At 38.1% G+C, this 13420-nt stretch overlaps 1 protein-coding gene across 2 annotated transcripts in view; it reads right to left on the bottom strand.

The window, feature by feature from the left end:
• The window catches only part of CTDSPL (CTD small phosphatase like), a 115721-nt gene that overhangs the window by 100129 nt on the left and 2172 nt on the right, over positions 1–13420 (bottom strand). The window lies entirely within an intron of this gene.

Below are 13420 nucleotides of genomic sequence, written 5' to 3' on the forward strand. Positions count from 1 at the left end.
ATAACTGTACACCCATGTTCACGGCAGCATTATTCACAAAACGGGGAAGCAACCCAAGTGGCCACTGACAGATGAATAAATATACAGAATATGCTGTATTTTATATAGCACACATATAAGAAGTCATACTATATATGTCTTTTCTCTCTCTCATGCTCTCTGTGTCCCCCCCTACATAAACACACACACAGACACAATGGAGTATTATTCAGCCTTAAAAAGGAATGAAATTCTGACATGCTACAAATGCATCAACCTTGAGGACTTTATACTAAGTAAAATGAATCAGTTAGGAAAAGACAAATACTGTATGATTCCACGTATACGAGGTAGCCAGGGTAGTCAAAATCAGACACAGAAAGTAGAATGATGGCTGCCAGGGGCTGAGGAGAGAGGGGATGGGGAGTTACTGTTTCATGGGTACTGAATTTCAGTTCTGCAAGATGAAAAGAGTTCTGGAGATGGGTGGTGGTGATATCTGCACAACCATATGAATGTACTTAATACCACTGAATGGTACACTTAAAAACAGTTAAGATGGTAAATTTTATGTAATGTGAATTTTACCCCCCCCCCAAAATGGAAAAGGAAAGACATTGCTTAGAGAATGAAAAGACACATCACAGACTGGGACAAAGTATTTGCAAAACACATATTCAACCAAGTACTTGTGTCCAGAATACCTATTAAAAAAATTTTAAACTCAACAATAAGAAATCAAACAATCCAGTATTTTTTTCAATTGGCAACAATTTGAAAAGATACCTTGCCAAAGAATTTATCTGAATGGCACATAAGCACACGAAAAGAATCTCAGCACTATCAGGTGTTGGGGAAACAAATTAAAACCACAGCAAGATACCACGAGATGCCCACTAGAGTGGCTAAAATGAAAAAACTAACAATGCCAAGTACTGCCAAGGATACAGAGCCATCATTGCATGATTCCATTTATATGACATTTCAGAAAAGGGAACAGTGGGTAGAGAAGAGATCAGTTGCTCGGTGCTGAGCATGGAGGGAAGGTAACTAAGGGGACAGGGAATATTTTGAGAATGATGGAAATTATTCTCTATCCTGATTACGGAGGTGGTTACACAGCTGTATGAGTCTGTCAAAACTTACAGAACTTGGTAACCTTGGGTTACACCAAAAAGAATGATTGTTACTGTATGGAAATTTACTTCATAAAAAGTTCAACAACAATAACAACAAAAATTCAAGAAGTCAAGCCTAGGTAGTGAAACAGTCTACTGTGGAATAGAAAAGTCCCTGCTCACCAACAAGTGTTTACACACTCGTCAGAGCTAACAGCTCCTCAAAGTGTGTACTTGTTTGATGACTGCTATGAAATGTATTTGTTCTAACCAAAACAAAAATGAATACGTTGAGCTGTTCCCTCAAAAAGGGGAAAGAAAATACAGCTCCGACGGACATATTTAATTCTATGGAATTAAAGTCAATGGTCAGATCTGAACATAAGTGAGTCAGATACTTAGAACAAATTTATGACATGCTAAGCATGGAAGCTGAATCTTAATCAGAATACAGAGGGAGACATTATATCCAATGCCAAGTACAGGATGGATTCTTCTTGGAATACTGACTTCTCTCTGATATCAAAAGGCTACATTTTATTCAAGCCATGTTGACAAGGTGGTGAAGTTTGTTCTTCAAGATGCCCTCAAACTGAAAGCTTAGGTTAAATACTAATTTTGAAAGATAAGAATAGTATCAGCCATCACATATTAAGTCACTTCTCTTCAGTTTTTAAGACTGCTTTAAGTACCAGGATTTTAAAACATTTTGGCAAGTAGCCTTAATACGAATTACAATTACAAAGAAACCTTTCAGTTTTTAACTTGAAGCAGCTACTCAGAATCAAAATGAGCGATTACTTAGGTGATTACATAATCCTTAGCATCCAGAAAGACCACTGTTTATTAGGCTCTGGTTTCAGAGAACTATGCCACCAGTGTTTTCTGTCTTGATCCCAAATACAAAAATGCCCACATCCCAGCCCAGCGCTACAGGCAGTTCCTAAGCCTTTGCTCCATTATGTGTTATTTCAAAGCCATGAGACAAATATTTGCTTAATTTTATTTTAAATAAGGACTGAATGTGCACCCTCATTTAAAAAAAATAGTAAAATATACATTACAAGGTTAAAGGAATGGAAACTATTTAATGAAAGTAGATTTTTTAAAAGAAAGCTATGCCATTAAACATACTGAACTTCAAATGTCTGATAAACCACGATTTAAAATCTAGTAAATAAGTTCTAAGGTATATATTATATCTCAATATGACCCAAGAGAATCCTTACATTCTCTTTTTAAGTAGCTGTATACAGCTGACCTTAGCATCACACATTACTTCCAAAACAAGTGAAAAAAAATTATATATGTATATTTAAATCTATTGTGGCCACAGTGTTTCCTAATCTCTGCCAATTCCTGGCTGAAAGGAATAGTGAACCCCCCGACCCTGTCAGGTACCCACTTCCCCCACCCTTGGCATCACTAAAAGAGAAAAAGCCATTTACCTCACTTTGGGGTATATATCCAAAGAAAACAAAATCATTGTCTCAAAGAGACATCTGCACTCCCATGTTCACTGCAATATTATTTACAATAGTCAAGACGTGGAAATGACCTAAGTGTCCATCATCAGATGAATGGATAAATAAAATGTGATACCTACACACACACACATAAAATTATATATATAATGGAATATTATTCAGTCATAAAAAGAAGGAAATCCTGCCATCTGCAACAATATGGATGGACCCTGAGGGCAGTATGCTAAATGAAATGACTCAAGACAGAGAAAGACAAATACTGTACGATCTCACGTATAATACGGAATCTTAAAAAAAAAACAAACAAAAAAACCAAAACAACTCCATAGAAAGATCAGATTTGTGGTTACCAGAGGCAGAGCGTGAGGGGTAAGGGAATTGCATGAAGAGGGTCATAAGGTACAAACTTCCAGTTATGAGATAAATAAGTACTAGGGAGGTAATGTACAACATATGCTGTGTGGTATATTTGAAAGCTGCTAAGAAAGTAAATTCTAAAAATTCTTATCATCAGGGAAAAAAATTGTTTTGGTAACTATATGAGGTAATGGATGTTTTAAACTTATTTCACTACATATATATTTCTATATATACATATGTATTAAAATGATTACCACAATAAGTTTATATATATATACACATACACATACATATGTCAACTCATTATGCTGTATCTCTTAAACTTAAATATGCTGTATGTCAACTGTTTCTCAATAAAACTGGAAGGAAAAAAACAAACAAATACCTCAGAATTAAACTTGAAGCTGTGTGGTCCCCCCTGAAAACCCAGTTCTGCCACCGCAAACGGGGCTGCCCTCCAACCTGGGGCACTCCAGTCAAGTACAGTCTGGGGCAAGTTTTTCAGACCTACTTCCAGGGCAGCACAGAAACAGACTTCTCCAGTCACTGGCCAGCGAGCCCTGCCTGGTGGTCATGGGTACTGAAACCAGAGATAAGCTCCTTGGGTTCACCCCCATGAAGACACTTCTTTCTACTTGAATGGATGCTTCCTTGATTGAGAAATAAAGTGAAAGGTAAGATATGGGCTTAAACATGCTTGCCAATCAAACAGAATATTAGATCACAAACACATCTACATCAGGATACTCAAGAATTCGGATCAAAAATTTTGCTGTTAAGACTAAAGCTTATAAATGCGCCCTTCTAAGGTTGGTTAAACAACAGTTGTCACTGAAGCTCTACTGATGTAGACTTGATTTCACACTGAATTCATTACAATTTCTCTTTTCTAGACACAATCAAGATTCTCAAAGCACTAACTCAAGTTGACTTTCACAATGGTTGTTAGCACATTGTTGAAATAAATCTTTAAAATGACAACTTTCCAGCTCTAGTCTTCCTTAAAATACTTAATTTGGATAGGTCTAAAAATTATTCAAGGGGCTTCTACTTCCAAGAAGATAAACATGTTCTTCCTATTCTTTCCACAAAGTACAACAAAAAACCCTGCTTCTAAAGCAAACATAAGAAGACTGCAAGGTGGAGAGGAGGCAGAGCAGCAAGGGACCCGAGACCTGAAATGCCATGGCAGTGATCCCTGGGTTTTCTCTTGCCTCGTACAACCCAGACTTAATGTTGAAGAGGATGGATACAGGGAAAAATCAACAGTTGCAGACAAAAAAGTTCCCTCAAAAGCCTACTCTCTGTAACCAGAAGACCAGAGGGGTACAGTCTATTGCAAGACAGAAAACTTCCAGATAATAACTAATCTACTGCAGTGAAGACAACAACAACAATACACACACACACACACTGTGGCCCCAACCCCATCCATGCCAGCAAAATCCAATGGTTACATAGATTTCCACCTGCACAGGGAAGTCAGGAGGCACCCTGCTGCCCTGCGGGGACAGTGTCAGAGGTCACGAAGGGAGAAGAGGCCTTCATTCCTGACAGCTGGTAATGAGTCCCTTCCTCTCCCAGTGATGTCAGTGACAACCATGTGGCCAGTGTGGACTTCCAGTCCGATCCAGAGGTAATGAAATGCTCTTCCCCTCCCTATTGGGGTGGTGTCAGGGGAGGAATAGGAAGAGTCGAGGCTTCCACCATCACCCAGTGGTGATGAGACCACTCCCACTGCAGTTCAGCAGAGACCATGTGGGAGCTGAAACTCCCTCCCCTGCCCAGCAGTTTGTCAAAAGAGGCCAAGTGGAGATCCTGGCCTTCTACTTCTCTCTGACAAGAACAAGGCAGTGCTCCCCCTTCTCTGCTGGAGTAAACTCAGAGAAAACCAATTAAAACAGAGGGCTTAAATAAGATCCAGAGTCTCATAACATAATACGAAAATGTCCTGGTTTCCATTGTAATTCACTTGTTACACCAAGAACCAGAAAAATCTCAAACTGAATGGAAAGAAAAGACAACCAATAGATGCCAATGTCAGGAAGACAGAGATGTTCCACTTATCTGACAAAGATTTTCAAACAGCTATGATGAAAGTAATTAGGAACACATTTAAAACAAAAGAAAATAGAAAGCCTCAGCAGAGAAAGTCTTAGCACAGAAATACAAGATACAAAAAAGAACTAAATGGAAAATTTAAAACTAAAAAAATACAAAAGTTGAAATAAAAAGCTCAGGGGATGGGCTTGATAGCAGAATGGAGATTAGGAACAAATCAATGAACCTGAAGACAGAACAATAGAAATTACCCAAGCTGAATCAACAAAGATTTTTTTAAAATACAGTATTGATAAACCTCTGGAACTATAACAAAAGATCTAATATTTTGTCATCAGAGTTCCAGAAGGAGACGAGAAAAAGGCACGACTGAAAAAGCACTTCAGGAAATAATGGCCAAAAACTTCCCAAATTTGGCAAGAGACAGTCTCACAAATTCAAGAAGCTGAGTGAATCCCCAGTAGGATAAACGTGAAGAAATACATGCCAAGACACAGCACAACTAAACTTCTGAAAACTGAAGACAATACAGCTACTCTGGAATACATTTGATAGTTTCTTACAAAATGAAAAATGTTTTCACCATACAGTACAGTGATAGTAGCACTCCTTGATATTTACCCAGATGAGTGGAAAACTTATGTCCATAAAAAAACCTGCACACAGATGCTTCTAGAAGCTTTATTCATAATTGCTAAAGCTTGGAAGCAATCAAGATGTCCTTCAGTCAATGAATGGACAAGCAGTGATGTAGCCACACAATGGAACATTATTCAGGGCTAAAACGAAGTAAGCTATTGTTAAGCCATGAAGAGACATAGGGGAACCTTAAATGCATATGACTAAGTGAAAGAAGCCAATCTGTAAAGGCTACATAGTGCATGATTCCAACCATACGACATTCTGGAAAAGGCAAAACTATGGCGACAGTTAAAAGATCAGTGGTTGCCAGGGGTTAGGGGGATGGAGGGGTGAATAAGTAGAAATACGGAGGAGTTTTAGGGCAGCAAGATTATTCTGTATGCTGTTGTAATAATGGACACATGTCATTACACCTTCGTCAGAACCCACAGAATGTATAACACTAAGAGTGAACCATACCGTAAACTGTGGATTTTAGGTAATAATGTGTCAATGTAGGTTCATAGATTATTATAAACATAGCAGCTGGTGCAGGACAGTGATAGTGAGGGTGGGCTGTGCATGTGTGGGGTCAGCATTACATGGGAACTCTCTACTTTCTGCTCAATTTTGATGTACACCTAGAACTGTTCTAAAAAATAAAATCTATTTTTAAAAAATATATTGAACTGAATGAAGATGAAAATACAACATAAGAAAATTTGTAGGAGATTGCAAAAGTAGCGCCAAGAGAAAAACACGTAGCACTAAATGCACACGTTAGGGAAAAGGAAAAATCTCAAATCAGTCATTTTAAGTTCCCCTCCAAGAACCTGCAAAAAGAGCAAAATAAACCTAAATGAAACAGAAGGAACAAAAGAAAAGAACAGGTATCAATGAAGTTGAAAAACTTAAAAGCAAAAGAGAAAAACAATGAAACACAGAACTGGTTCTCCGTAAAGATCAAAAAAATTGAGAAACCTCTATCGAGACTGATAAAAAAAAAATAAGATAGAAGACACAAATTATCAATACCAGGAATGAAACAAGGGGTATTGGGAACAAGGGATATCATTTCAGACCCTGCAAACATCAAACTGACAATAAAGGAATAATAATGTGAACAACTCTACTCACAAATTTGACAACTTAGATGAAATGGATCAAATCTCAAAAAACAAAAATGATACAACTTACCCAATATGAAAGAGATAATTGGAATAGCTCTATAATTATCAAAGAAATTGAATTTGTAATTAAAAAACTCCCCCCAAAGACATCTCAGGGCCCAGATGATTTCACTGAAGAATGAACACCAATTCTACACAATCTCTTTCAGAAAAGAGAAGAGAGAATACTTCCCAATTTATTTTACAAAGCTGAAACCAAACCAGATAAAGACCATGCCAAAAAAGGAAAACTACAGGTCAACATCACTCATGAATACAGATGTAAAAATCCTTAACAAAATGTTAGCAAATAGAATTCACTAATTTATTTATTTATTTATTTATTTATTTATTTATTTATTTATTTATTTACTATAATATATATATACACACACACCACAACCATGAGGTTTATTCTAGGCATGCAAGCTGGTTCGATATTTACAAATCCATCAGTGTAATCTACCATATTAACAGACTAAAGATGAAAACTCACATGATCCTATCAACTGGTGCAGAAAAAACATATGACAAAAATTCAGTATCTATTTTTGATAAAAACTCTCAGAATAAAATGGAATACAGAACTTCCTCAACCTGATAAAGACAGCTACAAAAAACCCAACAGCTGACAATATACTTAATGGTGAAAGACTGAAATGGTTTTCCATTTGGAACAAGGCAAGGATATCCTTTCTCACAACTTTACTGAACATATTTCTCTTAAGTTCTCATCAGTGCAATAAAGCAAGAAAAAGAAATAAAAAGTATACAAATCAGAAATGAAGAAATATAAGTATTCTTATTTGATGACATGTTTCTCTATGTTAAAAACCCAAGAAATTTACAAAGCCTCTTATAACTAATAAGTGAGTTCAGCAAGGTCACAGGATATAAGAAAAACATACAAAAATTAACTGTATTCTTATATGCTAGCACTGAACACATGAGAGTCACAATGAAAAATATAATAAAATCACTTAAAAAAAAGAAACACTTAGATGCAAATCTAACAAAAACATTAATAGGACTTGTATGCTGAAAACTCTACTACTCAGTTGAAAGAATCAAAGAGTATCTAAATAAATGGAAAGACATACTCAGCATCGTCAAGATGACAATTCTCCCCAAATTGATACACAGGTTTAACCCAATTCATATCAAAATTTCAGCAAATTTTTTTTTGGTAGATTTAGACAAGGTTACTGTAGAATTTATATAGAAAGACATACAAACTACATCAGCTGTAATAGTTTTGAAAAAGAACAGAATTTGGAGGAGTCAGTCCATTCTATTTCAAGACTTAATATATAGCTACAGTAATCAAGACTGTGTGATACAGGCAGAGGTACAGGCATAGATCAGGGGAACAAAATAAAGAACTCAGAAAGGGACCTACACAACATGCAGAACTGATGTTTCACAGAGATGCAAAAGAAATTCAAAAGAGGAAGGATAGCCTTTCCAACAGATGCGGCTAAAGGGAAACAACCAGAGACAAAAAACTGAATTTAAGTCATCACCTTATTAAAAAAATTAAATCACAATAAATCATGGTCTTAAATGTAAAATGTAAAACTACAGAACTTATGGGAAAAATATGAGAAAAATCCTTGAGATGGCGTGCTAGATGAAGAGTTTAGACTTGACATCAAAAGCACAAATACAATCAATAAAAGGAAAAAAAACCTGATACATTGTATCTTATTAAAATTAAAACTCTTTGCTCTGCAAAGATGAAAAGACAAGCTACAGATAAGGACAAAATATTTGTGAACCACATATTTGACAGAGGAGTAATATCTAGAATATGTAAAGAATTCTCAAAACCCAACAGTTAAAAAAAAATTCAAGTAGAACACGGGCAAAAGACAGGAAGGGACATCTCATCAAAGACATACAGAAGGAAAACAGCACATGAAAAGTTTAGCATCATTAGCCATCAGGGAAACGCAAATTAAAACCACAAGCAGATAACCACTACACGCTTATCAGAATGCCTAATGTGAAAAAGTGACATCAAGTGCTGGTGAGGATGTGGAGAAACTGGATCATCTATACATTGTTGGTGGGACTGTAAACTGGTACATGTAATCTGGAAAATGGTCTGGCAGTTCCTTAAAAAAGTAAATATGCGATTACCACACGACCCAGAAATTGCATGCCTGGGTATTTATCTCAGAGGAATGAAGATTTATGTTTACACAAAAATCTGTCCACTAATGTTTATTGCAGCTTTATCTGTAATAGTCCAAACCTAGAAGCAATCAGATGTTCTTCAAAGAATGAATGGTTAAACAAACTGTTATATGATGATATGTTATGGAACACTACTCAGCAATTAAAAAAAGAATAAAATATTAATATAAGTAACAACCTGGATGAAAATGCAGAGAATCATGCTAAATGGAAAAAAGTCAATTCCAAAAGATCACATATTGTTTGACTCCATTTATATACATTCCTAAGATGACAAAATTTTAGAAACAAAGAACAGACTAGTGGTTGCCAAAGGGCTGATAAGGGATGGGAGGGAAGTAGGTGTGGTTATAAAATGGCACCGCAAGGGATCCCCCTGTTGATGAAATTTTTCATCCTGACTATACCAATGACTTTGTACTAACATTTTGCAAGATGTTAATACTGGCAGTAATTAGGTAGGGGGTCAGGGGATCTCTGTGATTTCTTACAACTGCATGTAAATCCACATTTATCCTCAAATAAAAGGTTTAATTTAAAAAAGTTTATCAAACTGAACTTACTCCAAATCTGTTCTGGCATCTGAAATAACTATTGCTTCCAAGAACCTTCTTGCCATAATTCTGTTAGCAGACCAAAGGTTAAAGGTTTCTGAGTTAAGCTTCAGTGTTGCAAATATTTGGGGGAAATATACCTAGCACCCTGGGCCAAAATTCTGCCAAAACAAACTTGCCCGCAAAAATCTCACCAAAGGACATGTATTAGCTTACAAAATAATTAACTGTTCAGCAAGAATTGACATGCTTTTGATAATACTGCATATTAATTGAGGTTTTTTTGTTTTATTACTGTTCAATCCTCTTAAATTATTTATTTTTTTCCAAACAGCTACGGGAAATTTCTTTTTTTAGTTAAAAAATGTATCTGTAAAACACAAGTACATTTTCATTAATATTTAAGCAAAAAGGCAGGGTGCGGGTGGGTATAGCTCTGTAGGAGAGCACATGCTAAGCATGCTTGAGATCCTGGGCTCAATCCCCAGCACCTCCATTAAAAACAAAGAAAACAAACAACAACAACAACAACAACAACAAACTTTTAAAATATTTAAAGAAAAAGACAAAGTTCCCTCACTTCTCGTCACAGTCTTCTCCCCAGGGAAAATCACTGTCTGTTTGAAGTATTTCCTTCAGATTTTTTTGTGTATTTCTAGACAAATGTACAGTTTTATGTGTGTCCGATTTTTTTAAAACAAAGATCACACTGTTTATATTATTCTTCAAATTTCATTCTTCCTGCTTTAAAATGCCTTGGAAATTTGCATGTTAGTATGTTTAGATCTAACTTAATCCATTCTTTTCAAGTGCCATGCAGTATTCTGTGGTATTGATGTACCATATTCTAATCCTTTGACATTTAGGGTATTTCCAATTTTTGCTACTGCAAGCAATGTAGCCATCAATGAAAACCCTCGTACATGTTTCCTTGAGCACATATGAGGACAGTTCTCTAGGAGAGAAGCCTAGAAGTAGGACTGGGGCTTTGCAGGTGGGGCCAACATTGTTGACTGTCTGAACCAACACCTGCTCCCACCTATTCCCAATCATCTTCTCCTCTCCTGCCTCCCACAACAAAGGCTGAAAAAGCTGGACACTCACTTTGCTTGCAGCTAGAAGTAGCTACGTGACCTTGTTCTGGCCAATTAAACATTAGCAAAAGTTTGCTGGACAGACCCTAGGAGTCTTTTTGCTTTCCAGGCAAAAACGCTGGACATTACTGGCATGGTCCCTTTCTCCTGCCCTGAAGGTGGCTGTGGGATTTGGAGGGGGTGGTAGCCACGTTACAAATGTAGGAAAGTCAAGAGAATCACTTTGCTGTCAGCCCTAATATTAATGAGTTGCTAACCCAAGCCAGCTGCAGCCTACCTCCAGACTGCTTGTTCTGAGTGAATAAACTCCTATCAGGTTAAGCACAGTATACATCTGGTTTTGTGTTACTTGCAGCCAAAAGTGTTCCTAAATGATTAAGTACTAAATTACTCTCTAAAATGTCCACACTCGTTTTATTTAAAAGTCTATAAAAAGCATCTGGTTCCCAAAACTTTTGCTGACTTTGAATGTTGTCAGTAATTTAAATGTTCAACCAAGCTGACACATAAAAATATTTCTTCACGGAGGTAAAGCATCATTTCATACATTTATTGGACATTCAAATTTCCTCTTCTGTGATTTTCTTGTTCCTATCTCTTGATCGCTTTTCTACTGTATTGTTTGACTTTTTCTTATTGATTTGCAAGGGTAAATTTCCAGATACCATAGCAGGCTGAGCTAAACCCACGCGGAAGACTCTCTCTGTATCTTTACACTATCAATCAAGTCAAACACAATTACGAAATAAATCTTCTGTGACAGGCCACACCTCTGACAGCGACAGCCCTCTCTGAGTGGTGCACCACCACGTGGCAAAGTGTCAAAAAGCAATTCAACTCGTGCAAAACACGCCAGCCCATGCTTCGTACTTCCTCTACAAATCTACACCCAAAGGAAGGTTTACGGAATAGTGAACCAGGTAGTCCCTTACATACATCATCTCATTTAACCAGCAAATCAAACCCAGGTGGCCATCATTACCATTTCTATTTTAAGAATAAATGATCAAAGTAAACTTTTTAAACTAATAGTTTCTTTCCTACCACGAAAACTTCCAACATTCCATGCCCAATAATTAAAAACAAAATGATTAAGTGTTTATCTAAAGCTTAAATAATGTAAAATATACTGAGCCTGTCTAAATATATCAACATGTTTAAGGGAGAAACTGCTAAACCTGTTTAGTGGTTTATGAATCTGAAAAAGCTATGTCAAAGTTTGGCTCTGAAGTTTCTGCCACACAGTTAACCAAATTTATTTCTAGTTTTCAAAGCAAAAAACTAAATCGAGTAGGATTTTAATGCTTCAGTAAGAAGGACCTACTAGCTAGCCACCCTACCCCCGAGTGGCAGGTGAGGAATTTCTCTAATCAGTGACCAACCAACCAATCTGACACTAGAAAACGAACAAAATAAACTGTGAAAGATAATAAAAGATTGTCATGGAAAGCAGTGTAAACAAGTTGACTAAAACAAGCACCATCCTTGAGTATTCGTACGCAGTTTGGATTTTGGACAATTGACTCTTAGTTTAGCAGCTAGAGGAGAAAAGCTGGGGAGGCTCCTGCTCCTGGAATCAGGCTGAGGAGCAGCGGGAAGGCTGAAGACCTGGCAAATATTTCTTCGCTTTATGCCACACCTCTTCTCACAAGAGCCGTGGATTCTCTCTCTGGCAAAGCATCATACAAAGCACTCAACTCACAGCGGGAGATGAGCACAGGCATCAAATCTCCTTGATGCCTCCTACAAAATGGTCCCTGAGGGGACATGCCCAGCCCAGAGCTCACAGGCCAGGGCCCCAAGAACTGACGGCCCCAATGGCAACAAGGCCAGACCACCGAGGAGCTGCCCACTTGGACCCCAGGAAGACACAGAGATACACCTGGAGCATCCTCGTGCAGAAATTTTTAGTCCATCTGTAAGGCACATAAAAATGCCTGGGGGAGTCTGAATTCTAATTTTACATAAAATAAAACAAGTCTGCAGACACACAGACTTTTATGGTCTATGAAAGTGCAAATGGGTTGACAAATCCCCAATCTGAGGGTACCTCTGGGAGTTTCCTGCATTTTCCTGGTGGGCTCACCCAGGGGTTCCTGCTTGGAGAGAGGCAATGAAGCGTTCCTCCCACCCCCTCCCCACTCCTCAGTAGGGCTGTACACCTCACCCCACTGGTACAAGAGTGGTAACACATGGAAAAAAATCTGACTCTTTGCCAAAGTCAAAGGCCAGGCTTGGAGGGGGCAGGGGGCGTGCTGGTGGGCTGTTCCTGACCTCGGTCCAGGTGTTTGCAGGGCTGCGCACAGCAGGAAGCTTTAATCATCAGAACAAAACAAGCCAGATTCCTTGGCCCTTCAAAACTGTCCAAGCCTTAGGGCAGCTCACAACAGGGCCAGTAAGTAGGGCACGTGACAGAGGGGGACAACAGGTCTCAAAGGGGCAGGGACACAAAGGAAAAGAGCAAAAAGGAAACAGAAGAGGGTGATGGGGCCAAAATGTGCTGAAATCAAACCAGGTGTTGTAGCACAGTGCTGGCTCTCAGGGAAGGGACACACCTGGCATTCTAAGGGCTCCCCGAGTACCTGCTAGAGCTGGGCCGTAAAAGAGCCCAGGGAGGACCAGACCTTGCAGATGCTCCCAACAGGTTGGTGTCACCGTCACCGAGACAGCAAAGAGCTGAGGGGGAGGTGGCTTCGCAATGCTCCCCCCGCCCCACTTGTACAACCAACTAAATACACCCAGGCACACAGCCTTACTGCCTGGTGCACACGTTCGACA

Source organism: Camelus bactrianus, chromosome 17 (genome assembly GCF_048773025.1).
Source record: "Camelus bactrianus isolate YW-2024 breed Bactrian camel chromosome 17, ASM4877302v1, whole genome shotgun sequence".
Taxonomy (NCBI): domain Eukaryota; kingdom Metazoa; phylum Chordata; class Mammalia; order Artiodactyla; family Camelidae; genus Camelus; species Camelus bactrianus.